Consider the following 26,942-nt stretch of genomic DNA (forward strand, 5'->3'; position numbering starts at 1 on the left):
TGCTGGGATTTAAACCCAGGTCTAAAAAGAATGTGCCCTTAACCTCTCCTGTCCTTATTCTTGTTCGGTGCATTCCGCAGTGCCCCCACATACACCTCAGCAGTCCTTCCTTTGTTCTAGCTGGTTCCTCTGCCTGAATAATGTTAGCTTTGCTGACATGCCATTCACCTTTAAGGACTAGTGCAAATTCTGCTTTTCCCCTAACTCCTTCCTAGAGGAGTTTACCAACATTACCTGAGAGTAATTAAACCCTCTATTTCCCCAACAGCTAGTGCTTTGGCTCTCCTACTGCCATACATGTAGCAAGTATTCAAAGGCTGGGTGAATTAAGTTGACAATGTAAATTCTCCTTCTGACAAAAGCAAAGATAACAGATGGAGACCAAAAGCTTTCATCTGTGAGGGAAGTTAATCTTGAGAATGAGTTTCTATGATCCCTCCCTCATTCCCCGCTTTCAGCCTCACCTCTCTGCACCTCCTCCACAAAAGCTGAACATTACAGATCGCCACTTCTGATGAACAAAAACCACGTAACTTATTTAAAAATGTAAATAGTGTAAATCAAAACTTTTTTTTAAGACATCTTAAATAGTTTTGAAAATTGGTTACCTTTTTCCAAAGGCTCTGACCTTTGCAGAAAAGTATTTTTTAAGTTTAGCACAAAGAAATGTAAAAATATTAAAAGATACTATACATACACATAAACACGAAGAGACGAGAACTAGTCAATCAGACATGCTTAAAATGCAAAAAGCTCTTTTAGCACCATCTGACCACATCTGAATTTATGAGCAGAAGTTGAGGCCAAACGAACAACACACTGTAAAACAAAAGCACTGCCCCAGCAACCTTAGAAAGGAAATACAGGATGGGATGAACAGATTTTAACATGTCCTTAGCTTCCTGGGTAAAGCGATGAGAAATGCAGTCAACTGAAGCATTAAGACTTGATTTTACTGGAGGTACCAAGACCACTGGTCAACCTGCCAAATGAAGCAAAGGCAGAACTGAGCTCTATGGGTGCAGTCCACTCCAGATAAAAGCCAATGGACCTTTTTACAGTTTATGGGGTCCTCTCCGTATGGCTGGGGATGCAGGCATGGGAGGAATACTGTCTGGATGACTGATTCCTGTGAAAGAGCACAGGAATTAGGAGGAGCTGAGGTGAGCCAAGTGGACACACTCTACAACATGCACCATTGCCTCAAACTCACCACAACTTGAAAATACTGAGAGACAACGCTTTGGTTCCTGTTAAATGCATGTATAAGCTAAGTGTCCTAAAGATTACTGAGCTTCCCACTTAAAAAGAGAGAAACAAAAAACAAAACAAAAAACCCCACAAAAATTCCACACCTATAAACAGCTGGAAGAATTGTTTCAAACATGTAACAAACTTCTAAACTCCAGCTCCAAACTAAAGAGAAAGGGTCAACTTTAAGTCTCCAAGAAGAGCCTCAAGAATCAGCAAATTGATCTGGAGTTGGAGGATTTTAAAGAAATAAAAAGACAGATCATTTCAGTAGCGTAGGATCTTCGTGAATGGCTATAGCTCTCGGCTGTATTTTATGTTCTCATTTCATTTCAAAAAGGAAAAAAAAAAAAAGGGCAAGCCAGAACCATAACAAGGAGAGTGCCAAGTGTACAAATAACAGGCACTGAGAGACAAAAGAAACTACTCCTGACAACTGTTTGCTGTCTTTCTCTAGAGATTTGCAAAACGGGACTTCCCTGGTGGCGCAGTGGTTAAGAATCCGCCTGCCAATGCAGGGGACACGGGTTTGAGCCCTGGTCCGGGAAGATCCCACATGCTGTGGAGCAACTAAACCCATGCGCTGCAATTACTGAACCTGCGCTCTAGAACCCGAGAGCCACAACTACTGAATGAGCGTGCTACAACTACTAAAGCCCGTACACCTAGAGCCCGGCTCCACAACAAGAGAAACCAAGGCAATGAGAAACCTGCGCACTGCAATGAAGAGCAGCCCCCGCTGGCCTGGCGGCAACTAGAGAGAAAACCTGCATGCAGTAACAAAGACCCAACGCAGCCAAAAATAAATAAATAAATAAATAAATTATTTTTAAAAAAGAGAGATTTGCAAAGCAATAACCATAAAGCCCTCCTTGACTGCCCCCGCCCAATCAGCACACAACCATTTCTCCCCTTACGGGACAGTGAGAGCACCAAGCCTTGCTTTCTCACCTAGGAGTCAAACCAAATGTCTTGAAGAAAGAGACCAAGAAAAACATGTTTAAAAAACCTTCTGGAAATAGAATTTTATTTTAGTAACCCAAATGAGCAAAAATACAACTTTATTTTTGCAAGGTACAATTGCTTTCCCTATTAAACCTGTTTTCAATAGATTCTCCTGAGTGATGCACTGGAAAAAAATACTACATTTAGAATCAGGAAACCTATATTTAAATACTAGTTTTGCCGCACTTGTTCTGTGACTTGGGCAAATTACTTAACCTGAAAGTCCCACTTTCTTCATTTGCAAATTACCTACCTTGTTGCCTCATGGGAATGCTCAACAATAAATCTGTAAACTGCTAAGTACCACATAAATTAAAGTGATCATTATCAGTACTACCATCATCTCTCACTTTCCCAGGTAAAAATCTGAACCAATGACAAAACAGGCAAGAGACAAGCAACAAGGAAAAAAACTGGGAGAAGTTATCTATCAATCAATCAAACAAACAAAATACAACGAAACCCTAAAAAACAAAATAACAAATGACTGATAGAAAACCACTCTGTGACAGTTAATTTCTGTGTCATTCTCTAATTAAGAAAGCTCCCATACCCTGGGGTCTATAGTCCATTCATAAAAATCACAGCAGGGTTAAATTTAAATCTTCATCAGTGCTCATAATTCACAATCAAAATGCCAACGGAGCACATTCTTATTCTATAGGCAGGAGCCGCAAGCCACAAGACAAATCCCCACCTTCCCCACTGAGGGACAGCGGCTTGACTGTCAAGGCCCACTTGAAGGCAGCTGGTCTCTGACAAGCAGGGGAGCGTCTCTTCCTTCCCTGACCACTGGCATGGAATTAGCAAACACCAACTTTAGTTATTTTGAAATAAGCCCATAGAGAACAGGTGGCTGATGAAAAGGCATCACCACTTGCAATCCCTAATTTTGAAAATAAAAGTCAAAACAGCATAAACATCTTCTGAAAAATCAGCAATTTCCAAACTTTCTAGATGGTTATAACAGTAACTAAACTTTATCTGGTGATTACTATGACTCAGGCAATATTCTAAAAGCTTTAGTTATTAACAAATTTAATCAGCACGACCACAGGTAAAGTACAATTCATATTTTCATTTTTTAGACAAGAAAACAGAGGCGCAGAATAGTTATTTGCTTAAGGTCTCACTGTTAGTAAGTGGCAGAGCTGGGGTTCAAAAATTGGGTAACTGGCTTTGGAGGCCATCTCTAGATACTGATTCTTGGAGAATCCTCTGACCAACACCGCTTGGTTTTCCTGACCAGTGTGCCACCTTGTACTCAGTGTCACACTGAGATGTAACCAAGACTACAGTGTGGTGTCTCTCACGTTATGGTCACTTGTTTCAAGGTGAATGTTAGAATAACATGAGCCCCTGAAAATAAGGTCTCATTTTCTGCATTCAATAAAATAATTTGGGAAAAAAACTGAATGAAATATATATATACATCTTTTAAAAAGTAACAAGAAGCTAACAGGATAGTGAGGAATTACCAAGTTAATATCCTAGAAGGAATGGAAACCCAAAGATGTAATAAGACTGCTGATCTGCCAGAGGTGGTCAAGGGGCCCAGTGGCATGCCTGCCCTTCTAGGCCCTGCATAGGGAGACACTCGGTAACCTCGGCCCAGCCCCAAACCAGGGGACTGAGGCCCTAAAGGGCTGCATCCTAGGAGTAAGAGTGAACTAGAAGTAAACCAGTCTTCTCATGGACTCAGCTTCAAATCACCAGGAGAAGATCTCAAACTCTCAACCCAGATTAAAGTAATCCTAGTTCGCTAGTGCCCTCAGACACCTGGAAAAAGCAAATGAAAATCTTCCTTGGAAAAAGACATGAAGGCCTCTAATTATTTCTATAAATAATGTTGCAAATAGTACATCTAGCACACAAACACATGAACAGACAAAATACCATGAGTAAGAACCATCATAAACAGTCAAAGACCCAAAGGGACTCCAGATAAATGAACTGAGAAAAGGAGATTATGAAACAACTATATTCACTCTGTTTTAGGAAATAAAAGCCAAGCTTGAAAAATTTAGCAGGGAACAGGAATCCATAAAAAACAACATAGCAAATTTGAAAGGACCCAAACTTTTCAGTTTTTATTGTATTTTTCAATACAATAAACCTATCCACTGAGTTCTTAATTTCAATTAAACGCAGATTAGTCAAAGAGAGAACTGGCTGAATGGAATACAGGTCAAAAGAAACCACCCAAAATGAAAAATAAAGAGGATAAAAAATATAGGAGAAGGGATAAGTGATCAAAAGGAAACAGTGAGAAAGTCTAACATACCCATATAACTGGAGTCGCAGAACGAGAAAAGAATGGGGACAAAGCAGTATGTGGAGAGACTTGCTGGGAATCCTCCAGAACAGATGAGAGAAATCAAGCCACAGATTCAAGAAGCCTGGTGAATACAAAATCAGTGATCTTTATTATCCTAGAACGTCTTCTAAAAATAACATGGCCTGTTCTGTAAGTTTAGTGCCACAACTAATTAACCAGGGGCCAGACATAGAGAATGTAAAGACATACGCTCCCAGCATGTGAAGAGCTCAAAGTCAATCACTTAGAAGAGATACGTAAAATCACAATAATCTAATACTCTCTCTACCTCTGCACTACTGAAAAGAAGGGGGGGGGGGGAAGAAAAGAAAAGGAAAAGGCAGAAAAAAATGCTAGAGAGAAGTATTTAAAAGGAAAATGGGTTAAGCTTAAAAACAATAAACTAAAAGGTGCTTGCAGGAGTCACTCCAATGTTAGCCAAGATCCAGGCCTAGATGCTATTTCCATTCCGTTCACTGTGCTAATTAAGCATACCTCACAATCTAAACTCAAAGTCCTTGGCATGAGAAATTCAAAGAAGAATCTTTTCTTCATACCTTCTCCCCAGTCTACCTAATTAAAATTTTTTTTAAATGTTAAATCTAGGGGCTTCCCTGGTGGCGCAGTGGTTGAGAATCTGCCGGCCAATGCAGGGGACACGGGTTCGAGCCCTGGTCTGGGAAGATCCCACATGCCACGGAGCAACTGGGCCCGTGAGCCACAATTACTGAGCCTGTGCATCTGGAGCCCGTGCTCCGCAACAAGAGAGACCGCGATAGTGAGAGGCCCACGCACCGCGATGAAGAGTGGCCCCCACTTGCCGCAGCTAGAGAAAGCCCTCGCACAGAAACAAAGTCCCAACACAGCCATAAATAAATAAATAAATAAAATTAAAAAAAAAAAAGTTAAATCTAAACAGACAATTCTGACTTAGCTCTTGGCTCTATTCATGGTGACATAAATAATTCTAATGAGCATCTGTTCCTCTATTACTTGAGACAACGTGGAGAAGCTGGCTCTTGGAAGATCAGGTAGAGGAAGGAGAGTTCCACCAGGAGCTAAGTGAAGAGCAGTCATTTGGGAACAGAGACTACCTGTAGCAGATAATCAGGAAACAAGTGAAAATATAATTCATGGAATCCTCAAGTTATATGAAAATCAATCTTGTAAAAAGCCCAAGGATCTCTGCCTTCTAGAAAACTCAAACTGCTAAGGGAACCCTCTAATCCAAGGAGATAAAACACAGGGAGGGAAACAGCTTCTGTTGTTGCCCTTCCCTCAAGCTTCTGTAGCGTGTACATCCCCGTACTGGGAATCAAGTGGGAGAGGAGCTGGCATTAATGCATCAACCCTGCTCCCAAGTCAGAAAGCTGACATGCAAAGAAGCAGGTGATACTGAGCAATGTGTTGATGAAATAAGGCAAACCCTTTCTGAAGCCTAGTGCTACTGAAGTTTCAGGATAGGCTGTCCATCACTTGGGAGCGCTCCTGTGATTCTGTGTTTGGAATATGACCTTCAGACTAAAACACAAAGACATGATTCAATACGTAACTGTAAATGTCTCTGTCTTAGGAATAAAGTGGCTTACAATATTTTACGCATACTAGGTCTGCCTCTCAAAGCTTGGTTTCTCCAGATCTCATGAGTCTTCTGAGCTGTACAGGCTTCAAAGAGATCAGGAAAAAATACAATGACTAAATAAATATACAGACATCAAACAATCTTCAAAATCATTCAAAATTTCTTCTGTTTCTGGGATTCAAGTACTGTTCAAATGTGCATACAGGCTTATTCATATCTAAACCAATGTGTCAAAAAAATAAAAATAAATAAACCAATGTGTCTTGGGAATTCCAGTGGTCCAGTGGTTAGGACTCAGAGCTTTCACTGCCAGGTCCCAGGTTCAATCCCTGGTCAGGGAACTAAGACAATGTGTCTAAACTAACTTGTTCAAATGTTACTAGCAAAAAAGAATCCCAAATTCTCAGAAAATGTAAATCACATATCTGATATCTGATCAGAGTCTAGTATCTAGAATATATAAAGAACTCTTACAACTCAACAATATAAAGACAACAACCCAATTAAAAAATAAGCAAAGGACTTTCATAGACATTTCTCCAAAGATATACAAATGGCAAACAAGCACATGAAAAGATGCTCAACATTATTAGGGAAATGCAAATCAAAACCACAATGAGATACCACCTACCCGCTTGGATGGCTATAATCAAACAAGGGAAAATTACAAGTGTTGGGCAGGATGTAGAGAAACTGGAACCCTCATATATTGCTGGTGGGAATGTGAAATGGTACAGCCACTTTGGAAAACGGTCCCGCAGTTCCTCAAAAGATTATATACAGTTACTATATGACCCAGCAATTCCACTCCTGTATATACCCAAAAGAACTGAAAACAGAGACACAAACAGATGCCTGTATGCCAATGTTCACTGCAGCACTATTCAAAACAGTTAAAAGGTGGAAACAACCCAAGTGTCCATCAACAGATGAATGGATAAACAAAATGTGGCATATACATACAATGAAATATTATTCAGCCATAAGAAGGAATGAAGTTCTGATATGTACCACAACATGGACGAACCTTAAGAACATTAAGCTATGTGAAATATGCCAGACACAGAGGACAAATATTGTACGATTCCATTTATGAAATATCTAGAACAGGCAAATTCAAAGAGACAGAAAGTAAATTAAGATGGTTAAAATGGCAACTTTGTCATATACTTCTGTTTTTTACCAAAATTAAAAAAAGAGAAGTTAACGTGCAGCCATTTTTTTTTTTGGCCATTCCATGTGGCATGCAGGATCTTAGCTCCCCACCGAGGGGTCGAAACTGTGTCCCCTGCAATGTAAGTGTGGAGTCTTAACCACTGGACCAGCAGGGAAGTCCCACGTGCAGCCATTTTGGAAAATAGTTTGGCAGTTCCTTACAAAGTTAAAATACTCTTAAACAATCCAGCAGCCAGGTTCCTAGCTATTTACCCAAATGAACTGAAATTTATGTAAACACAAAAACTTGCACATTAATGTTTACAGCAACTTAGTAAACTGCCAAAAATTGTAAGCAACAGAAATGTCCTTCAATAGGTAAATGGATAAACAAATTGTGATATATACATACACTGGAGTATTATTCAGCCAAAAAAGGAAAGAAGTAATGATACATACTACAATGTGGATGAACCTAAAAACATGCTAAGTGAAAGAAGCCAGGCACAAAAGGTCACATACTGTATAATTCCATTTATATGAAATAATCAAAATAGGTAAATCCATAGACAGAAAGCAGATTGGTAGTTGCCAGGGGCTGGGGGAAGTGGAAACCTGAACCATCTGCTTAAGGAGAATGGGGGTTTTCTTTCGGAAGTGATGAAAATATTTTGGAACTAGATAGAGGTTGTGGGTGCATAATGTTGTGAATGTACTCAACACCACTGTTCACTTAAAAAGAGTTAATTTGGGTCAAAGGGTACAAACTTTCAGGTGTAAAATGAATAAATCCTAGAGATTTAATTTACAGCATGATTAGTATAGTTAATAATAATGTATTATATTAAAAATGGTTCATTTTATATTGTGTGAGTTTCACATCAATTAAAAAAAGGAAACCAAACCAAACCCAGGGTTTCCCTGGTGGCACAGTGGTTGAGAACCTGCCTGCCAATGCAGGGAACACGGGTTCGAGCCCTGGTCTGGGAAGATCCCACATGCCGCGGAGCAACTAGCCCCGTGAGCCACAATTACTGAGCCTGCGTGTCTGGAGCCTGTGCTCCGCAACAAGAGAGGCCGCAATAGTGAGAGGCCCGCACACCGCGATGAGGAGTGGCGCCCACTTGCCGCAACTAGAGAAAGCCCTCGCACGGAAACGAAGTGCCAACACAGCCATAAATAAATAAATTTTAAAAATTAAAAAAAAAAAAAAAAAAAACACAAAGGAGGTATCTTGAACCTAGGACACCCAAGAGTGAGTAATCTCATTACTTGGTGCCCCCCACCCTTACTCATCTCCCTCAATCCTGGCTCACTCCTGTGACTTTCAATCGCCAGTCCTGCAAACACGTGAAGTACTGAAGAACAAGCTGCTAAATGGGTTTCAAACACTAAATTCACCATTGTTTCTTTTAATACTAACCTACTTCTCCCTTAAGATCTGAGCACAAACACTAAAAGCTAACGTTTCACCAACATTGTTCTAAAATATCTTTGTGATACCTTCTGCGATGCTCATTTAAAGGGGACAGGACAACGGATGTCTTGACCCTAAGACTGCCTCCTGCCGCATGATGCCAACCTTTCTGCCCACCTGTTCAGGACCACAATCTGGCTAAGCTTGCTGGCTCTTACTGCTCTCACTTCTCTAGAATCAACAAATGTTTTCTAGCACCTTCTCTTCTCTACGGCCAAATTTTTTATAATGTATAATCACTGATCTACCTGTTTGCTTCCCTCACTATACTGCTGAACACCCTGAGGACAAGTGCTGGCTGGGACTCATCCCAGAACTCTGAAAAACAACTGCTGCTGCTCACCCAGTCATTTCTGACTTCCTGTCGTCTATTCTAACGTACGAGACCTGCTACACTTCATTCTTTACCTACCTCCATCCTGACTTCTTTTCCAAAAGGTTCCTAACCACCAAAACAATCCTTGGATATGGACAAGTCTTCCCTGTGCCCAAAGTAAATACAGTTGGCCCTCTGTATCCACGGATCCAACCATCCGTAGACTGAAAATATTTGGGAGGAAATAAAAAGATTCCAGAAAGTTCCAAAAAGTAAAACTTGAATTTGCTGCACTCTGGCAACTATTAACTAGCATTTACACTGTATTAGGTATTATAAGTAACCTAGAGATGATTTAAAATATATGGGAGGATGTGCATAACTTATATGCAAAACCTATGCCATTGCATATAAAGGTCTTGAGCATCCGCAGATTTTGCTGTCCCTGGTGGGGGTGGGTGGGGTGGTGTCTCCTGGAACCAATCCCCAGCAGATACTGGGGGACAACTGTACCACCAATTCTGTGCTTTGCCTACTTTTGTTCTTCTCTACTTCAAAAACTATTCACAGTCTGCTCTCATATTCAATGCACTGCAGAAAATATAAGGAGTGTTGACAACCACAATCCTCGGCCCAAAGAGGACTGGGAAAGGAGGCAAGAACATGTTTAGAAGGGTATAATAAAAAGTGAAGATTAAATGTGCACAAGAAAATTACAAAATGCCACGAGAGAAACACCCAGGTAAGGGAAGGTTAGGCTTCATGGAAGAAAGAGCATTTAAGAAAGGCCTTGAAAGATGGTGATCCCAATAGATGATAGAGAATGGGAAAAGAGGGTACAGATGTATGCATGGAAATGGGAACACAGAAGCTGCACTAGAGAATACGTGTAGGGAAACTGGGAGATGGGGCTGGAAAGGCAGGAAAGGATCCTACTGCGGATAACAAAGCAAGGCATCTACATTTACTTCAGCACACAAAAGGCGTATTTTATTTTTTATTTCTTTAATTAATTTATTTTTATATATTTTATTTTTGGCTGCGTTGGGTCCTCACTGCTGTGTGCGGGCTTTCTCTAGTTGCGGTGAGCGGGGGCTACTTTTCATTGTCGTGTGCGGGCTTCTCATTGCGGTAGCTTCTCTTATTGTAGAGCACGGGCTCTAGGCGCGTGGGCTTCAGTAGTTGTGGCTCGCGGGCTCTAGAGGACAGGCTCAGTATTGGTGGCGCACAGGCTTAGCTGCTCCACGGCATGTGGGATCTTCCCGGACCAGGGCTTGAACCCATGTCCCCTGCATTGGCAGGTGGATTCTTAACCACTGCGCCACCAGGGAAGCCCAAAAGGTGTATTTTAAAAGATTTTCTGGCAGTGGTTAGGAAGAGACCGAACCACAGCCCAGGGAAGAAGAGTTACTATTCAAGAGGCTCTGACAGGGCTTCCCTGGTGGCGCAGTGGTTAAGAATCCGTTTGCCAATGCAGGGGACAAGGGTTCGAGCCCTGGTCCGGGAAGATCCCACATGCCGCGGAGCAACTAAGCCCGTGTGCCACAACTACTGAGCCCACGTGCCACAACTACTGAAGCTCGTGTGCCACAACTACTGAAGCTCGTGTGCCTAGAGCACATACTGTGCAACAAGAGAAGCCACTGCAATAAGAAGACTGTGCACCGCAATGAAGACTAGTCCCTGCACGCCGCAACTAGAGAAAGACCGCGCAGCTACGAAGACCCAGCACAGCCACAAATAAATTAATTTAAAAAAAAAAAAAAAAAAGAGGCTCTGACAGAGCTCAGGCAGGTCTCCCACTACGCTCGTCCAAACCACTTCTAGTCCCCACTTCCACAACAGCCTTGTCTCCTACTCAACTGGCTCTTCAGCATCTTTTCAAGAGACCCCTCCTTCAACTCCCTCACTTAAATCACTATACAAAAAGAAAAGTAACTTAATAGTTTGTCCACAAAAGTAATTAAAAGCAAATCTTACAGACTGATATAGCCTATGGTACATATTCTTCATAACAAATATGTGGGCTCCTATTGGGTGCCATGTACTGCTCTAGGCAACAGAGATGCAAAGGTGAAGGAAGCACAGTTCTTAACCATGGAATTTACATTTAGTGGGGGAAAAAAAAGATAAAAGACAAAAATGTCGTTTAAATGCCGTGAGGAGAAAGAGTGGGGCGCAGGGAGAGAAAACCTGTGTGTGGGGGGGGGCTTCTAAGCTCAGATAGGGGGAAGGAAGCAGTGATGCAGTATGTATTTTTACAAGGTACACACTTTATATTAAAAGGGAGAAAAAGGTTTTGAGCCACACAGAGTTGGGTTCCAGCTATGTTTCATCAGAATTAAATAAAATAATGAAAATAAATACTGTGCACTGTGCCTGGCACTTGGTAAAGGATGTATAAATGTTAGTCATTAAATCAGTGGTTTAATATACAAAGAAAAAAATTTTGCACTGCAATATTTAAAAACTAGGTAATAATTTAGCATCAACTGTCTGAAACAAATACTTAAGAACTCGTCAGGAGGGACTTCCCTGGTGGCGCAGTGGTTAGGAGTCCACCTGCCAGTGAAGGGGACACGGGTTCAAGCCCTGGTCCAGGAGGATCCCACATGCCACGGAGTAACTGAACCCGTGAACCACAGCTGCTGAACCTGCGCTCTGGAGCCTGCGAGCCACAACTACTGAAGCCCGTGCAGCAATGAAGACCCAATGTAGCCATAAATAAATAAACTAATTAATTAATTAATTTAAAATCTTAAAAAAAAAAAGAAGTCTTCAGGAGACGAACCACCTGCAAACAGAAACCTCAGAATATTTTGTAAAACAGTATTAAGAACCACCTTCATCTACAAATAAAAAGGCAGTTCTGTTATTCAGTGCTAAAAAGAAGTGAGCTATCAAGCCATCAAAAGACATGGAAGAAACTTACGCATATTACTAAGTGAAAGAAGCCAATCTGAAAAGGCTACATACTGTATGATTCCAACTATATCATATTCTGAGAGTCAAAACTATGGAGACAGTAAAAAAAACTGTGGTTGCCAGGGATTAGGGGGAGGGAGAGATGAATAGGTAGAGCACAGAGGATTTTTAGGGCAGTGAAACTACTCTGTATGATACTATAATGATGGATACAGGTCATAAATTTCTCCCAACCACAGAATATACAATATAACACCACGAGTGAACTGCAGCATAAACTATGGACTTTGGGTGAAAATGTGTCAAGGTAGGTTCATCAATTGTAACAAAGGTACTACTTTGGTGGGAGATGTTGATAATGGGGGAGGCTGTGCATGTGCAGGGGCAGAGGGTATGTGGCAATCTCTGTACCTTCCTCTTAATTTTGCTGTGAATCTAAAACTGCCCTAAAAAATAAAGCCTATTTTTTTTTTAAAGTACAGGATACGCACTAAACTGTAAACAACAGTTATCTCTGGAGAGTAAAGTTATACACCTATGTGTTGTTTGAATTTTACAACAAGAGCATGTACTAATTTTATAATAAAAGGATACATTTCAAGAAAAAAAGTTCTAAAAGTTGTTTCAACTAAAACACTATGCTAACATTCTTGACATTTTTTTCTTTAACATATGTAATTATTTCCATGTATAACTATTTCAACAAAAGTAACTATTTTCATATGACCATTTTAACTCAGAACAAAAATACTGTTAAGAGTAGTAGGATTTTTTTCAAATATTTAATTTAGTAGAGTTAAATCTTATTCTTAAAAGGAAATAAAATATTATGAAGTATATCTCTTAATACAGTATTAATAATCTGAATCAAGTCAACAAGAAAAACAATATATTGGCTTATGGAACCAAGTCTTTATGTATCTCTAGATGGAAAGACAAAATTTCCCATTTTCCTATCCCAAATGATTTAATTTAGAATGAACTAAAGCAGAGAGAAAACATGTCTCTCCCCCTCAGAACCTATATTACCTGTTAATTTGCTAATGAAATCAGATATGTGACTTATACATAGTCAGTGTTGTGACTTTACATTAGCAGACACCTCTTGAGTAGTATTATCACTGGGTTCCTGGAAGAGATTTCCTAACAAATAATTCACTGAGGAAGGTTCTTTAGCAGATACAGAAGGACCAGTATCGAATACTAAGAATATCTGAATTGGCAAAAAAGGGGAAGTAGGGATAACACTTGGTCTGCTAAGAAAAGATTCAATAAACATATAATCAACTACTATAATTAGAAGTCAATTTCAATTCTTAATAACATTTCCGAGGTTTACATCTTAAATATAAGCAAAAAGCATCAACAAAAGAAATCTTGTTTATATAAAAAGATTTCTGCCGAAATCTTAAAACCTAATATTTTGATTTTGAAAATAAGTTGCTGATTTTTTTAATCTAGAGAACAGTAGACTGGGCTGGCATCCTTTGAAAGCCGAGTAAGATAAGTTCCATAAAAACAGGTAATAAACGCATGGAACTCATTAATTCAGAAAGGGGAAAAAGAAACTGAAGCTTCCATGGCACATTCCTTTGAAAGCTGGCAGGAAAATTCTACTTCATTTATTAATTCACACAAAAACTATTTGCTGAGCACTAACTACACACCAAGCACTATTCTAGGTGCCGAGGATATGATGGGGAAACGCCCTCACACAGATGTTATTCTAACAAGTAGGCCCAAAATGGCAACTCTGGACTCCACTCTATTTTTTTTTTTCCCCTAAATCCAAACCCAAACTCTTCCCTTCAAAGGTGTCACAAATTTATTCTGCAAGAGTTATTTTCCAGTTCATCAAATTAAGCACAGAATCGCACAGTGCACAAGTTAAGGGCACAGAATGTGGAGTTAGGATGCCTGATTCCAAATCCTGGCTCTGCTACTTTTTAGACGGGACCTTAGGCAAAGCACTCAACCGCTCTGTTACAGTTTCCTCACCTGAAAAAATGGAGATAATAGTACACCCTCATAGGATTTTTATAAGAATTAAGTGGGTTAATAGTTTCAAGTGTTTAATTACATAATTATTTATTTTATTATTTATTCAAAGTTTTTCATAAATAAAATATCCTTGCCTATCTGTTGGAATTAATGTGGGTTGATGCCAACATTTCCTATAAGTCCATGTTGTTTAAACCAGCTTTAGTTCCTTCTCATGCAGACTAGGGATTTGGCCATGGGAAAACCTCCAGAACAGGAACAGGAAAAGATGATCAATTCATCATTTGCTTCCAGCCCTCCCATCTCCTTCCCACCTCCACCTCTCCTCACAATCGACAAGTCTCTCAACCACATATCACAACTCTCTTCACAAAACCTTGTTTCATTAGTAAGAATAAAGTGCTCTAGCCCAGATTCAAGGCCCATCATCAAGCTATTCCCACTTCACCCTTGGCCCATACTTCCTTCTGACAGTCCCTTCCCTGCAATCTCCAGGCCCCCCTAAGAGCCTGCACTTTGCTATATATATATAACATGCCACATACTTCCAAGCCTTGCTTCTTGAAGGACCTTCCCTTGGAATGCTCTCTCCTATCGATCCTTGCAGATCCTGCTCACAGGTCCCCTCCCCTCAGTCTCCTCCGATATTCTTCCCATTCTTAATCAGGGGTAAACCTCTTCCCTAGAACTCTGGCTGTGCCACTATTATAGTCTTGCAGATCCTATATAGATTTTATGAATGTTAATTTTCCATGTCTGACTCTCCCACAGACACTGAACTCCGGGGAGAGGGAAGACGTTTTATTTACTTTTGCATTTTTTGTGCCTAGCATGGTATAGATTTAGCAATCTGGGCTGAATCGAAATAGAAATTTTCTTTTTCTTGTATTTTCTCTGATGTTTCATTCCCACAGGCTTCACTTGGCCTCTGTCTCTCATCTTTAGGGATAGCCAACTTTTAGCACTTTGCTAACCAATGTAGCAAAATTTCAGTTAAAAAAAAAATTTAATAAGTGACACAGGCTGCAACGTCCTTCACTCCAACTCAAACCTCTCTTATTCAATATGTTAGAACTTAACCCCACTTCCACAAAGACTTCTTAACTAAAAGATGAAAATTCTACTCCCATTATGTTTAAACTCACATATCCACTAGGTAAAAGCAAAACAGAACAGCAGCACTAAATTCAACGCAACGTGTACTTTTTTGCTTATGTCTGTTCACTAATGTACAGGTGCCTGTAAGTCTTTAGGTTCATTTACACTGTGTATGTTGAGGGTGTAGGAGTCATTTGGCTGGAATCTTGGAGGCATGTTCGCCATGCCTCTGCCATCAAGTAGGAATTATTGCACATAAATGAGTCTATTCTACTGCCTAAAACTCTCTAGGAGAAATTCCCAGAGTTCCTCACAAGGCAGGGAGTTCTTTGGTTTGTCCACCCAAGCCACTAGCACTCCCTCCGACCTCATCTGCTGCTGTTTTCCTTCTCAGAGTTGAGGAACAGCAGGCCATCACTCTTTAACATACCCTAAGACCCTCATTAACTCATTGCTTAGGATACTTTATCAGGCTAAATTAACTCGTTTCTTTGGCTGATATTTTCTCTGAATTTTCCCCCTATTCTTCAACTATTTTAGTTACTCTTAAAGATGCTTTACAAGTTTTTTTACAACAAATCCAAATTTAACATTACTTTAATACATACTATGTGAAGGGGACATAAAGAAATAAAGATTAACAAGGCATGGTGACCATCTAAGAATACAATCTTGTGGTGAAACAGACACATTCCATAGTAACTGTAACATATGACATACATCACTGTAATATATGGATAAAGATAGAGGAGAAAGATAGGGCATTCCAGGCAGGGGCTCAGAAGCAAAATGGTGCATTCACTCTCAATGCATTGATAGGCAATGTGCCAGCTGCTGGGACTATAAAATAAAACACAGCCTTGACCGCAAGGACCTTAGAGCCTAGTGCAGTGGTATTCGAAAATACTTTGCAGTTTTTCCAGCAAAAGTCTTCCACAGATACCCAAGATAAGAAGAGAGAGACGGTGAGAGTTGCTCTAGCTGTGGCGTTGGGAAGAGGATGACTTACTTCTTCCACTACAGCCAGGCCACCTGGGGTACCTCAGGTCCAAGGGGATAAGAGTATCCCCCACCTTTCCTGTTTTGATACAACACTGAGAACACTGCCACCTACCTAACACAGTGAGCGCTTCATAAGCACTGGTTAAATAAAGCATGAGAGCTCTGGAATAATGTATAAGTCACTGGTCTAATGAATGGGGATGGCAGAAGCTTATGGGGACACCAGGCAGGAAAAGCTGAGTTTAAATCACTGGAATCCAAAACCAGACAAACAACTGTAAAGGTCTGACCAATTTCTCTAAAATCCTGGAGGCAGAAAGCTCGTCTTAACTACTTTTTACATCCCCCTGCAGTTCTTGCTTCCTTAGCCGGCTCTAACTGCTTGCTGCAGCAGTTTCTTCAGACCTTTCCTGTATTCTTCAAGCTTCCAACTCTCCACCTCGCTCTTGCCCCTCCAAAGAGGACCTTCACAGAACTCACAGAAAAGCACTCCTTACCTTCCTGCCCCCATGCGCATCTGTTTCCTGCCCACACACCTTGCTTTCCCCTGGAAGCGGGTATTCTTACTACCCAAAGCCAATCGCCTGGATCACACTGGGCCCTGAGTTCTACCGGAAGGTCCTCAACCCAACACTCTCCTACATCTTCAGCACGGCCCTGGGCTGGCTCCTTCCCACCTCAATTTACACATGCTTAAGGTTCTCTTATATTTAAAAAAGTCTTCGCTTGACCCAAGATTTTCCCTATAGCTACTTTTTACTTTCCTCAAAAGCCAAATTTTAGGAAGGTTTGACTCCAAACTTGTCTCCACTTCTTCACCTCACTTTCTCATCAATACACAACCACCTGGCTTTAGTTATCCCCTCTCCTCCCAACTGACCCTTTTCAATAACCTCAGCTACTGCCTCTGACTTGAGACACTTTCTTTCCCCATGCCATGCTCTCTGGGTTTTCCTCCTAACCTGTCTGGTTGCATCCTGTCTGCTCTTTAAACACTGCCCTGCTCCCTTAAATGTTCACATTCCTCAGAATTTTGTCTGGACCTCTGAGCACTTGTCATTATTAACAACAATAACATAACTGGGGCATGGGCTTGGAGGGTGGGGAGTGTCTAAAACTACAAAACCTTCTAGGGGCTGAGGTCTGTAAAGTCCCTGTTACTGGTGGGAGACGCCCATCACTCAGGCAGGAAAAAAGGAAGGAACCACTTCTCCACATACTGACATTCCCTGTTTAGCCCTGAGAGCAATCTCATCTACTCCCAGGCTGGAACATACACGCTAACCTCTAAGTCTTACTTCACAGCCCAGTTCCTTCTCCTAAATGTCAGTTCTGTGTCTCAAACACTTGATGCCTTCCTTACAGGCATCTCAAACTTAAGTCCAAAATTAAATTCATCACTTTTACCCCACCCCAATCTTCTTGTTCTCCACTGTTTTCTATTTCAATGAATGGTATCACCACCACCTAATTTCCAAGCCAGAAGTCTTGACCCTCCTTGGTTCCTCCTTCTCCCTCAGAAATCTACCTCCTAGTAGGCTTGCTCTCATCTCGTCATCACCAGCCTCAAGATCTTCACTTAGTCAATACATATGGCCTACTATGTGTCACTACTGCTGTTGACGCTGAGTGTACAGCAGTGAACAAGCCAAGCTTAATCCTAGAGGGAGGAGGCAGGCAAACAAATAAATAAAAGGATGAGACAAATTCAGATGGTGATAAAAGTTATGAATAAAATAAAGCAGGCTGATGTGATGGAGCACTACTTTAGGCTGTGAGGGCTAGAGAAAACCTCACAGAGAAAGAAATATTTAAATTGAACCTGGGGACTTCCCTGGTGGTTCAGTGGTTAAGACTCCGTGCTTCCAATGCACGGGGCATGGATTCAATCCCTGGTCCGGGAACTAAGACCCTCCATGCTGCGTGCCACAGTGTGGCCAAAAAGAAAAAAAAAAAAAGATAAACTGAACCAGAATGACAAACAGAAACAAGTCTCACACAGATTTGGGAAGCAGAGTGTTCCAGGAGGCAGAGGGAAGGGCCGAGGGCAAAGTTCCTAAGGTAGAAATGAGCTTTTGAGCTTGAGGTGATCAAGAAACAGAAGGAAGGTCAAAGAGGCTGGAACTTAAGGGAGCAAGGAGGCCGGGTCAGATGGGCTCAGAGGGAGGCAGGGGTCAGAGAGACCCTTGTCGGCCACCATGAAAGCAATGGAAAGCTACTGGAGGGTTGTAGGAAGACAACTGACATAACCCAATTTGAATTTTTAAAGATCACTTTAGCTGAAAAGCAGAAAAAAATGGTTTGGGAGGGCAAAAAAAATTGGGAGTTGCAAAACCAGTCAGGAAGCTAATAATACAGTTGTCCAGATAAGAGGGGATGGTGCTTGAGATGGGAAGGAACAAGTTTACGATGTATTTTGGACATAAAATGAAAAAAACTTGCTGGGAGATTAAATGTTGAGAGTGAGAGGGGAAAAAGAAATCTAGGACAATTTGTAGGTTGTTTTTAGGTATAATTTACATACAGCAAAATTACATGCAGTATATGATTCAATAAGATGTGATGAATGCCTACCAAGACACAGAACATTTCCATCACTCTAGAAAGTTCCCTCATGTCCCCTTCCCAGTGAACCCCCTTCCACCCAAGAGGCAACCACTGATCTGATTTTTGGTATCACAGACTACTTTTGCCTATTCTAGAATGTCTTATAAATGGGATCATCCACTATGTACTTTTTTGTGTCTGGCTTTTCACTCAGCATAATTTGTGTGAAATTCTTCCTTCTTCCTTGTTACATGTGTCAGTAGTTTGTTTCTTTTCACTGCTGAGTGGTCTTCCACTGTATGAACATACCGTTTTGTTTATCCATTCTCCCACTGGATGGACGTCTGGACTGTTTCTAGTTTTCGACTATCATGAAAAAAGCTCCTAAGAAGATTCTTGTACGAGGCTTATTTGTGGACATATATTTTCATTTCTCTTGGATTAATACCTAGAAATGGAACTGCTGGGTCACAGGGTAGACATAACGTTCAACTTTTTAAGAAACTTCCAAAATAGTTTTCCAAAGTGGTGGCATCATTTTATAGCCTCATCAGCAGTGTATTTGGGTGGGTTCTTGCTGCCTGACTCCCAGGTGTTTCGCTTGAATAACTACCTGCACCACAGCCAAAATGACACTCTTTTAGCTCTTCAAACATTTCTCTCTATATTTCTTTTTTTTTTTAAGACCTTTGTAGATGCGCTCCAAGGACACTTTTCCTCCTTACCCCATCCCATTTATTGCCTGTCTCATGCTATTTATTTTCATTCAACAAATATCCTGAAAGATGAGAAAAGGCTGGGTTGGCCACAGTGTTCTGAGCAGAAGCAGCAGCGTATAACGAAATCCCTGAGATGGGAAAGAGCTTGGAGCCTTCAGAGGACACAGAAAGTCCATGTGTCTGAAGGACGGCAAGCAAAAGCGGCAGAGAGGTGGCCAGAAAGGTGGGTAGGGGCCAGGGGACTCAGAGCCTTGGGAGAAATGGGAAGGAGTTTGGATTTTCTATTAAGTGCTATGAGAAACCATTAAACGATTTTAAGGGAGGAAAGACAGGTGACTCTTTGGCTGCTCTGGGCACACTGGAATAGAGACAGACAGACGGGTAGAAATGGGGAGGCTGTGTTAAGAGGCAATCACAATGTTCCAGGTAGGAGAGGATGGTGGCTCAGTGGTTGTGGCAGTAGAGTGGACAGATTCAAGTCGTACTATGGAAACAGCACTGACAGTAACATGGTGATGGATTAGATATGGAGGGTGGTGAGAGAAAAGGAGGAATGTGATTTGAGAGAGTGGGTAAATGGTAAAGCCACTTATGGAGAAGGGGACAAATCAAGGAGAGTTTGAGGAATATGTGTTAGTTCTGGACTTACGAAGCTCAAGTTACTAGTGAGATACCCAAATGGCAGCGTCAAGCAGGAGTTGGAGGAGCTAGGGGAGGTCTGGCTGAAGGTATCAACATGCGGGTCATCAGCTTACCGGCAATCATCAAAGCCTAGGGATATCCGAGAGCACCCAGGGAGCAAGGGCAATGAAATAAGAGGGTCCAGAGAATGCCAACGGTTAAGCAGAAGAAGGGAGGAACGAGCCATAGAGGTGGGAAGAGATTGCTGAGACAAGACAAGCGCCTGGATGAGGAAGCGAATGGTCCTCTCTTGAGAAGCCTCCTGTGACCTTTCAAGTCAGGAGGACCTATCTTGGTACAGCACCATGTACTCCCCCCATCAGAGCACGTTCAATAGCCCTGTTTAGTTGCCCTTCTCTACTGAGCAGATATTGGAGGATGCAAAATCAACAGGATTGTCAGGAACCAGCCCCGCTCTAGACAGTGTATTGGTACATGGTACAATGTGGAATGTTTGTTTAATGGACAACTACACTAACATTCACTGAGTGTCACCTATAGGTGGTGCACTCCACTATATACTTTTCCTATTTTAGTTCCTTTTCTCACCAGCCCTGAGGAAGATATATCTCCACTTTACAGACAAGGAAACTGTGGCTCAAGCAAAATGCCCAAGGTCACTCACTGCTAATAAGTGATGGAGCCAGACGGAGGCCACACATCCTCCTTCACATGCTCTGCTGCCTCCATAAACTTCCCATCACATGGACTTTCTATTGCAAGAATGTCCTCTCATATTACTGTCAAAGGGATACAAACCTGTCCCCAGGTAACGGACCCACCAGAGTACTAAGTCAGGAAAATGTCCAGGGAAGTAGTCCTGCTCAAGAATCCGTACTCTTTTTTTTTTTTTTTTTTTTTTGCAGTACGCGGGCCTCTCACTGTTGTGGCCTCTCCCGTTGTGGAGCACAGGCTCCGGACGCGCAGGCCCAGTGGCCATGGCTCACGGGCCCAGCTGCTCCGTGGCATGTGGGATCCTCCCGGACCGGAGTACGAACCCGTGTCCCCTGCATCGGCAGGCGGACTCCCAACCACTGCGCCACCAGGGAAGCCCCAAGAATCCCTACTCTTGTCAGGCACAGTGAATAATCTCCGGACTCCCAAAGTAATGCTTTATCTTAGGACGCTTCTAAATGTAGAAGTGAAACCTTCCCTGAAACTTGAGGTCTAGAGGTGAAAAACTTCTAGAGTGAAGTTCTAGGTGAAAAAGTCCTAAGTGAAAAACTTAGGACTGCTAGGGCCTTACCTCTTTTCAATTCTATTTTCAATTTTAGCCACATACCAGAAATTTCTCCCTACACCTAAAGGGCCTAATTTGAACTTCACAACTAATGCTGAATGTGGCAAAGAGCTTCTCCATGTCGTCCATTGTGGACCAAGACATAATCAGGGTGAGACTGTATCTCAGGGGGTCCAAAGAAACCAATATTACATAACTTTGTGAAAAGTTAACAGTAGTACTCTGCTTTCAAGATTGATGTACTGTCTTTTCCCTGACTTCTTAAGATTGCAACTACACAGGTTTCCTAAATGCATACATTAGCACCCAGAGGCTTCCTTTCTTTTTCTACTCAGGAGCAACTGTTAACTATCAACCCTCTGGTCAGAGCATGGGCTACGGTGGAAAGAACACTAGCCTCGCTGGCAAAGAACAGGGTCCTAGCCTTGACTTGTCAGTGTAAAGCCGCATTACTCTGGGCAGGTCACCATCTTCTTAGCATCTTTTCTGAGTTGTAAAAGAAGTTGTAAAGTGCCAGACTAGGTTTCTTTCAGTTCTCTATATAACTCTACCAGAGAGCACAGAAAGGGTGGTTGAAGGTATGTAGGATGCCACTGGCTGGCTGGGAAAAGTGCGGAGGACGAACCCTCCTGGCTGTGGATGACGAAGCCTGTCTGACCTGCGCTGTTTCCTCTCCTGCCAGAGCCCCCACTCTCAGCCACCCTGGCTCCCTCCAACAACTCCCTCCCCAACCCAAGGTCACCTGGGATCCTCCATCTGAAGCAATACCTAGCAGAGTGTCCTGCATACAGATATCACTAACTTTTGCTGGCTTCATTTGAAGCTTTAACAAAGTACAATGATTGTAACACCCCAATCCAACTCCTCAACAAAGAAACATAAACATAATGAAACGATGTTTCTAATAATGCCTAGCACTCATCAACACAATAACAGATCTCTGGCGTTTTTTTTTTTTTTGGCCCCACGCGTGGCTTGTGGGATCATAGTTCTCCAACCAGGGACTGAACCAGTGCCCCCTGCAGTAGAAGCATGGAGTCCTAACCACTGGACCACCAGGGAATTCCCTACACATCTCTTTTTTATGAGAACAATTTTAATAAAGCAGACACGTTCTTTTTTCTTACCCTTTATAAGGTACCACTAATGACCCCTCTTAAGTTCTTTTGAGCCAGGTCCCCGTTCACAAAGCATAGATATGAACAGAGGGAAGACTTCAACCAACTCACTTCTACTCTTTGGATTAACTTCTCAAGATGCTCAGGACTAAAGCAAATTATTTACTTTGTTTAACGCCATTTTCATCCATCCCACAGATCAAGTTTGACTGCCCTGCTGGCAGAAAACACTTCATAAGAGGGTACATCTTCATGACCACTCTGAAGCAGTATCCCTCAAGTCACTATCATATTGTCTTCTTATTCTCTTCACCGCCAGACACACACTCTTCTTATCACCGCCAGACACTCTTACTTACTGTCTACAATCCCTCTCCAGAGCAGGCTCCTTCTCTACTTTGCTCACCACTGCATCTACCATGTTTAGAACAGTGCCTACAAAAGCTTGTTAATGAAAATTACAACACAGAGGACCTTAATCCATGTTTACGGATGTGATGTTCAAACATGGTAACCACCTTCCAATCAGGATGATGTTCAAGTGTTCCAGTGAACTTCCACCCTTTCCCACAGAACAGCTTACATATGCAGACTGCAACAAGGATATTTTCCCCTGTAGCTAATGTTTTCTCTTTCTTCCCCACAATGAAGCATCAGATAACAAGCCACAGATACACCAATAAGTCACTTTACAGTTCTTCTTCCTGCTGGGTCATGCACGTTACGTACAAAGCAAACACAGCTCTAATGCAGAAAGTACTGATTGTGTTTGTTGCCAAGAGAATCTTTCCATCCATACTGTATGTACCATAGGTATTAAGAGAACTTTCAAAGCTACCTAATAATATAAAAAAACTATTCAGTCTAAGTGCAATGTGACCAAATCATGCTCTATAAAAGCCTTGATTTCACTATATTTCAAATGTATGATTTTTATGTACAGTATTGCTCCAATATAAATAGGGTTTTACTGTTTTGCTTTATTTTGTTACTCTTACCTCCACAAAAAGAAAATGAAGGCAGCCGAGTCAGAAGCCCCAGACAGATCTAACGAACACTAAGGTGCCTTGAACATAAGCCCCCATGAGGAAGAGAGCTTAAGGCATACTGGGGAAAGGGTTGTGTTTTGCAAATATATCTTTTGAGTCCCATCTGGTCAAACTGAGAGCAGGCACCAGATAATGATTCCTGTGCATTGTAAACCAGTAGTAACACAGACAGGAAAAGAGATAGCCCCTTACATATCGTATCACTCTTTGATCTGATAGAAGTTTTCAGCTGAAGATAGAACGACAGAATTGGGTATGAAAGAGAAGTTTTTAGATTAAACCTCAGGTGCACTGGCAAAACTGGCCAGGTACGGGGAAAGTGAAATTTTAGAAAACTCCCAGGGGTCACTAAACTATATGGCACAGTCACAAAAACCATCCTTTCCAGTATTTTGCCCGAGTCCAGATTTCAGATTCATTATAACTTAAAAAAAAAAAAGAAGGGGGACACAGCAGGAAATTTGTATTCCAAAGCCAACCTACCACTGGCTGATTTGTGTCTTGAGCTGGCAGTGAGCTATAACAGACCTAGTAAAGGCTCTGGAGCCAAGGGGAGGACGGTCACAATCAAACCCTGACTCTCATTAGCTCTATGACCTCTCAGGAAAAGGAGAGGTGATATATCTCTCAGGTCTGCTGGGTGGATTTTGCAAGATAAGTTAAAATACCTCGGACAGAACCTAGCATTCTGAGGTGTTTCTGGTTTTGTTTTTTAAAACGAATGTTAGCAACCTTTCCTCTCTTTCTGAAGAGAAGGTTGAACTCACCAGAAGTCCAAATCTAATTTCTTGGTCTACATTCATTACATTTTATGAAGGTTAAAAAAAAAAAAAAAAAAAAAAAAAGGCTGCAGAACCTAAAACCCACATCTCCTGACATCTTACCACCTTGGCAACCTTATCTCACATACGTAAACACAAACAAACTTTTACCTCTGTAAGAGTTTTATAAACTTTTTCCTCACATAAGTTACAACAAAAATGTAAATTAACATGTGGTAACTGTTCACAATTTAAGTAACTATAAGGTTTTAAAAAGGCCACATAAAACACAAGGTCATAATTCAAATACCAACATAGAATAAATTGTTTAGTTTTGGAAATTCCAAATACTCAATCTTTACAGTCATATAAAAGTGTCTACCTATGTGACAGGCCTGATGTTAACATACAAGAAAAAGTCTACCAAGGCATCTCCAAAGTCAGCATTATGAACATACCTCCCAATGCTGTGACCCTTTTTGAAACTGTTTGCACTGAATGAATAAAAAAGAGGTCCAAGAAAGACATATTACACCACATTAGGCACATGTCCTTCAAGCATCCCAGTACTAGAAATTTAAGACAAGCAAGACCAACATCTGAGGTCGGTCCAGAAGGACTAACCAGTCAAACGCAGGGCCTAAGGCCCTCACACACCATAAAATCAGGGAAACTGACTGGGGCTCTTCAGCATCTGAGAGGAAACGTCCAGCTCCCACTAAGGAATAAACTGGGGATGGGGATGCAAATAATTAGTGCACCCTGAGGTGACAGTTAACTCCACTAGCACAGCACTTCACAGGCGATATTATGGAATTCCACTTTGTCCCTACTCTGAGAATACTAAAGCTGGAAACTTCAGAAGTTAGCCAAACACCAAACATCCCTTGAAAGAACTTTAAATAAGATCCCGCCACAGCACCCTGCAGAGAAAGATCTTGGAACTCCTAGGAGCCAACCAACACACACAGACCCAAACACACATTAGCCACAACTCCAAGTAGTCAGATGTTCTCTGAAAAACCATTTTCCTGATAACTCCTTCTTGCAAAGAGAAAAAATACAAGGCACATTCAGCACAGGCCAGAATATTTCTGAGAAGCACAGACCAGCATCTGGGATTTGAGGGAAAACTGCACACCGACCAAGTCTTACACTCTGTTGGAGAAGGAACAGGCTGAAAACTAAAAAGTGAGACAGGCTTTTAAAAGCCAGGTAAGGGACAGCCTGCATTTCTCAACAAGTCGCCTATGACTAAAACGAAAGCACAAGATGGGGGCGGGGGGGGGGGACTACCTAAAACCCCTGTAATGTTTGACCTGAAGGAGAGTCTTCACTGAATGGATGAAAAAACTGGAGCCTTGGGGAGGTAGGTAACTTGGCCAAGGTTACAGTTTATTTGGTGGTAAAGCTGGAAGTAGATTCCTGGACCTCCAAGTCGAACTTCAGTGCAGTTTCCCACTTCACCAAGCTGCCACCCCATTTAAGACGTTTTATAAAACTCCTCACTGAGGCAGTTAACATAAGGGTCCAATTATCATTCAAAGATCTGTCTGTTAGATAATAGCTCGAAAATTCCATCCATTTTACAGCATTTATCAGAGTCATCTAATCTTCGAGGGGGAAAAAAAGCAAAGAAGAAAAGGGGGGGGGGGAAATCCCAATTTCTATCTGTCCCCTAAGGGCAAACTAAAGGGTTGCAGACAGTGCTAGTATCCACAACCACAAAAACAGGCAATAATCCCCACCCACGGGCCCAGGAAGTTGGCCCCTCCTCTGCACCGCCCGCCCCCCGCAACTCAGTAAATTCCACTCCCATCCAGGCGCACGAGAGATGTTCCACCTCCCGCCGCTGACAGAGCGGGCTGGGCCGCATTGGCCACTCTCCTTCCACCACCACTTTCCCCCACCCCAAAAAAGACCAGAAGCCTAGAGCACCACCGGGACCCCAAAAGAGCGTTCGCTCGCACACGGGGACCACCAGATCAAACACCCCGCCCTGCTCACCGCGGCGGGGGAGGGGGAGAAAACCCCACGCAGGAAGTGTGTCCCGCGCTCCACTCCCCGCCCCCAGGGCCGGGACCTTGCGCCCTGCCAGCCGGTACCTGCCCTCCGCCCCCAACAGGCGAGAAGCAGCCGCGTCCACATGGCTTCAGGTGTTCACATGGCAATAAACGGGCCCCCGGCCCTCCCGTGGCAGGGGCGCGCTCCGGCGCCCCAGCTCCGCTCCCGCCCGCTAGCCCGCCCGGCCCCTCCCCAAGCCCGGCCCTCAGCCCGCCCGCCTCGCCCCCTGCGAAGCGGCGAGAGCCGCGGGATACCCGGGGCTGCCAGGGACCCCGGGGCGGGCAGCGCTGACCCCGCTGATCCCCGGGCACCGCCCGCTCACATCCGCCGCCTTTGCACCCGAGGCCGCGACGAACAGGTACCTTCCCCCGGCACCCTCAGGCCAGGACCGGTGCCCAAGCCCGGCCAGACTCCCAGGCCGGCCCGAGACCCCTCAGCGCCCTGATGCCAGGCCGGACCCTTTCCCCTCAACGCCCCGAGGCCAGGGCAGGCCGCTCCTCTCTGCACTCCCGGGTCGGGCCGGGCAGGGACAGTCGCCTCAGCAACCCGAGTCCCGGCCTCGGAGTCCTGGGGCTCAGCACTCCCAGGTCGGGCCGGGCAAAGACCTCTGCCCCCAGCCCCAGAGGCCAGACAC

At 42.7% G+C, this 26,942-nt stretch overlaps 1 pseudogene; it reads left to right on the plus strand.

The window, feature by feature from the left end:
- The first annotated feature begins 19,569 nt into the window (after positions 1–19,569).
- LOC114886209 overlaps positions 19,570–26,942 on the plus strand; it is a 13,994-nt pseudogene continuing 6,621 nt past the window's right edge.

Source organism: Monodon monoceros, unplaced genomic scaffold (genome assembly GCF_005190385.1).
Source record: "Monodon monoceros isolate NGI ecotype Baffin Bay Population unplaced genomic scaffold, NGI_Narwhal_1 Super_Scaffold_6, whole genome shotgun sequence".
Classification (NCBI taxonomy): domain Eukaryota; kingdom Metazoa; phylum Chordata; class Mammalia; order Artiodactyla; family Monodontidae; genus Monodon; species Monodon monoceros.